A 4947-nucleotide genomic window follows, 5' to 3' on the forward strand; every position below is an offset into this window, starting at 1 on the left:
TGAATAAATATTTTGGGACAAAAATGTAATTGTAATTTATTTAATATAAAGGCAACATCTAATACCTCAACCTAGTGCTGATAGACTCAACATGTATGTACATATGGTTCATATTGTTCTGCTATGCTCACAAGACGATAACAACTCAGTGGAAACCATTAGAAGAAAACGGTTAAATTACAATAATACAAAATAAAAGCATAAAAGCAAAATTTGTCTCTGGTTTGGTTGGGGGGGTTGGTTGGTGAGTGGTGGTGGTGTTGTTGTTAGACAATAAAAACAACTCGTCAAAATAGTTTTTTTCAATCTCTCCAGTACCCAGTATATTAAGTTTGTTTTTCCGTTTGTAACGCATTGAAATACTCATTTGCGACCCAATAAAGTATATATATTATGATCAGGGTAAAATTCTGAGTCGATCTGTGCACGTCCGTCCGTCTGTGGTAATCACTCTTTTGTTTGCAGGCAGGTCAAGTTCGATGATGGGCTATATCGGTCCACGTTTTGGTATAGCCCCCATATAACGGTACCCCCCGATTTACGGTATTTTTGATGCTTTTGGCTACATTTTCAGACCGATTTAGCTATAATTTGACATTTAGGGTTCTTAAGTGCCAATAAACTTATATAAGAAAACTTGGGGACATAGGTCCACGTTTTGGTATAACCCCCATATAACGGTACCCCCCGATTTACGGTATTTTGACGTTTTTAGCTACATTTTCAGACCGATGTAGCTATAATTTGACATTTAGAGTTCTTAAATGTCAATAAACTTATATAACAAAACTTGTGGACATAGGTCCACGTTTTGGTATAGCCCCCATATAACGGTGCCCCTCAATTTACGGTATTTTGAAGATTTTAGCTACATTTTCAGACCGATTTAGCTATAAATTGACATTTAGGGTTCTTAAGTGTAAATAAACTTTAATAACAAAAGTTGTGGACATAGGTCCACGTTTTGGTATAGCCCCCATATAACGGTACCCCCGATTTACGGCATTTTGACGTTTTTAGCTACATTTTCAGACCGATTTAGCTATAAATTGTCATTTAGGGTTCTTAAATGTCAATAAACTTATATAACTAATGGACATAGGTCCATGTTTTGGAATAGCCCCCATATAACGTTACCGCCTGATTTTAGGTATTTTGACGTTTTAAGTCACATTTCTAGACCGAATTAGCTATAATTTGATATTTAGGGTTCTTACTGACCAACAAACTTATATTCGAAAAAATTATGAACATAGGTCCATGTTTTGGTATAGCCCCATATAACGGTACCTCCCGATTTTCGGTATTTTGAGAATTTTACCTACAAGTTTTAACCGAATTATCTGTAATTTGAACATTTGACATTTGAAATTCCTAGTGGTCACCACACCTCTCCACCAAAAATTGTCAAGAAAGGTCGATGTACTGATAAAGCCCCCATATAACCTCCCGATTTTCATTAATTTGATGATTTTAGCTACAATTTTTAACCGAACTAACTGTAATTTGACATTTGAAGGTTGTAGTGGTCACCACACATCTGCATCAACAATTTTCAACATAGCCCCAATATAACGATACTTCCCGATTTTCGGTACTTTGAGGATTTTACTTAAAATGTTTAACCAACGTAGGTCCATGTTTTGCTATAGCCCCAAAATATATAGCTTTGCTATAGCTTTATTTTTTGGACGAACTTTTTTTGATTAGAAATTTAAAAGCCAACAAAAATTCTGCGACAAAAATTGTTCATTTAAGTTCATATTTTCGTATAGCCCACATACCTTCGAACTAGCTGTTAATGATATTTGAAGTTCCCACGTTATGTACCGACTTTCGGTATTTTGAGGATTCTAGCTGCAATTTTTAACCGAATTAGGAGTTGTTTGACATTAAAGGCTTTCATTAAAAACTGTCAACATAGGTCCATGTTTTATTATAACCCCTATATAGCGGTACCTCCCAATTTCTAACCCACCTAAAATTGTCAACATACATAGTTATATATAGGCACCATAAAAAAGGGCCTCCCGAATGAAGCATTTTATGTACATTATCTGACATTTTAACGTACCCAATTAAAGTTGGGGACAGGAATGAAAACTAATTATTCCATTTTAGTTCAGAATATTTTATGGTGGAGGGTATGAAAAGTTCGGCCGGGCCGAACTTAACGTTTTTTTACGTGTTTTCTTTATGAAAGGCGTTCTTGAAATGCAGAAATTTGAACTTTGGAAAGAATTTATGAACACTATTCCTATAATACAGTAAATTTTTTTTCTGTGTTACTTCTGTACGCCTGTCAGACAATGGTTCACAAATTCTGTGTCTACCAAATGAAATAACTGATGAGCACGATAGCTCTCGAATATAACAATATTTCTTGTGTAGAGGTACACTTGCCCTCCAAACTAATTTCTTTAAATAGCTATTGCCTCTTTAATGATCATTAAACAAATTGGTGAAAATGCAGTTTTGTTGTTAGCGACCTCTGGACGTGGAGTTTAAAGGAAAAATATATGGTTATTTTTCTAGCTTCTGAGTTCCTCCGTTTTCAAGTTTTGCAAGTTGCCTGGAAATATTGCCATCGACATTTCGTCGATGTAGGTTTCTTTGTGCAAAATTTCATTGCATTCGGCCATTTTGCCAGTCATCTTTTCCCAGTGAAGTTTTAATTGCAACGTGAAGTATTCACTAAATTAATTTTTTTTTTGGTAATATTCCCACTTAAATATATTTTTCATAAAATTTTAAATTGAGATACTTTGTTGGTTTTCCCTTGGTGCGTAAAATAAAAATGATTTACTCGGATCTATTCATCAGTTGCCAATAAATGTGTTTTTCAAAATATTCTTTAGAGTCGGCAAAACATATTCAAATTTCCCTGTGATTGCGAATGAAAGGCGTTTAATTCAATTGCCATCATCTTTTATGACAGTCTGAGCATCATTATCATCTACACGTTTACTTTCCCTCAATGATTAAGCCTGGGTGCCATCTGTTACGTTCGGTGAGTTTTTTTGTTTGCCCTTACAAAACTCCAACAGAAATATCATTGTCCTCTTTGTTTTGTCTTTCTGTTAGGACTGGCACCCAAAGTCAGTAATCACGTTTTGTTCTTTATTCCCCAACAACAACAAACGCCAGCCTTTGCTTGACCTAGTACACAACTTCTCATTTAAACAAAGCTTTCTGAGAGCAATCACCAAAGTCACAACAAATACACAACGTGTCGTTTGATCATTAGGTCCTAATTGATCGAACCCTTGCCATGTGATTGTCGTCTGTTTCAGTTGCTAGAATAAGCTGTTCAAGAAAAGAAGTTTAGTGGAAATAATTGGCCATCAGAACAAGATAATTTTGTGTCGAAATCCGGCGTAAATATCGGAACACAGCTGAAGGCTTTTGGTTGCGAGATATTAGTGTCGAAATATATTCGCTGGAATGGAAAAACAGCAGTGCAACTAATCTAAGATTTATACCCGTAAGCCGGCTTAGCCAGAAACTACAAAATAAGAACCAGCACCTTATGGTAAAGATCAGAATAAGACATACAATAGTCAAGCAGTAGTGCAGGTATGCAACAAAGATCTGAAATAACTACCGTCAACTGTTGTGAATTAGCAAAGTGCCATGGAAAAACATGGAAGTGCCATGGAAAAACTGAATATAAAATTAAGTGTATAATTTCTAAGGATTAAGTGGTTATAGTTAAACATAGTGCCTGTAAACTGACTCAAAACATAAAGGTTTCCTTTTTTTTGCAGTGACGATAAATCAAGCTACATTTTTTGTGGTTTTCAAGCACATTGTTTCTAAATCAGTTATCTTTTGTATAACATTTATGTGTTGAATCAGTTTAAATGCAAGAATATTGTCTCTTTAAATTTCAATTGTCGCAATATTTTGTCTTTACTTTGGCATTAATCTGCACCGTAGCTAGAAGCAAACCCAACATACACATGAACACGCTGTAATTTTTAGCATTCAAACATTCAACGGTACCATTGTACATTTGTGCGCCCTCACTTCTCCGTTTGTTGTCTATCAGAATCTGTGATTGATGTTGGGCTTGAGGTCTAGTTACAGGTTGTAAACGAACCACTCTCGAATTCAGCAGCTAATCCAGGTTGTTTTGCAGAATCAATGTTGTGAGTCGTCTAGCAACATTCATGTCAACAGTGATACTCAATTTGTATTCTCACTCTCTCAATCAACGGTATCACACACTCTTCGAAAGATCTTTCGTCGGTGGAGAACATTGTTTTTGGTTGCCGTATCAAATGTGAGTACATTATTTTTATTCTCTTTGTTTTGAATTCTTCATGTATCTGCAAGTATAACGTTGTTCGCGACAGCGTTTTAAATATCTGTGGGATCACGAAGCAAACAACCTGATTCAGTGCCTTAATGTGGGTCGTAAATAGGACAGTAAATATGTTTGTAGTAAAATTGTGAATAGTCGATGTAAGATTATAATAATTTATTTTTTTTAGAAAACTAAACTAATTAGATTAAGTAACCTAAATTGGCAGAAGAACCATTCGGATTGGGTGTCGTTTTTAGGTCTAAAGCTAAGATTTGGAATTATGTTATTATAAGTAAGATGTCCTTTAGAGACATGAAAGATGAACTGTTAAGGAATAAATTAATCATGGATTCGTTCTAAATATCATTTTTCTGTTTGATTATGGTTTAGCGTAGTTAGTTAGGTCAGTGTACATTTGGGAGTCAGAATATCAAACGGGTTTTAAAAGGGTTTTGTGAATATCTGACAAGGATGGGTGGGCATGATAGGCTAGTCAACACCTCAAAGTCTATCGAATTGAAGTATGCCAGTGATAGTTCTGCCTCTTTCTTCTTTATCTGTACCAGTACAAGCACGTATAAAACAAAATAATTTAAGTGTAGTATAACGAAAAAGCGTGATGAAGCTCAGAACCTGCC

At 35.2% G+C, this 4947-nt stretch overlaps 1 long non-coding RNA gene across 1 annotated transcript; it reads left to right on the top strand.

Moving 5' to 3' along the window:
- The first annotated feature begins 2726 nt into the window (after positions 1 to 2726).
- On the top strand, positions 2727 to 4279 carry LOC141390495 (uncharacterized). Its single transcript, XR_012409379.1, has 4 exons — positions 2727 to 2782; positions 2859 to 3010; positions 3085 to 3576; positions 4142 to 4279. It is a non-coding gene; the product is annotated as an uncharacterized lncRNA (long non-coding RNA).
- Positions 4280 to 4947: the final 668 nt, after the last annotated feature.

This window comes from Musca autumnalis, unplaced genomic scaffold (assembly GCF_047663935.1).
Source record: "Musca autumnalis isolate F117 unplaced genomic scaffold, ASM4766393v1 scaffold_1, whole genome shotgun sequence".
NCBI classification, from domain to species: Eukaryota; Metazoa; Arthropoda; class Insecta; order Diptera; family Muscidae; genus Musca; species Musca autumnalis.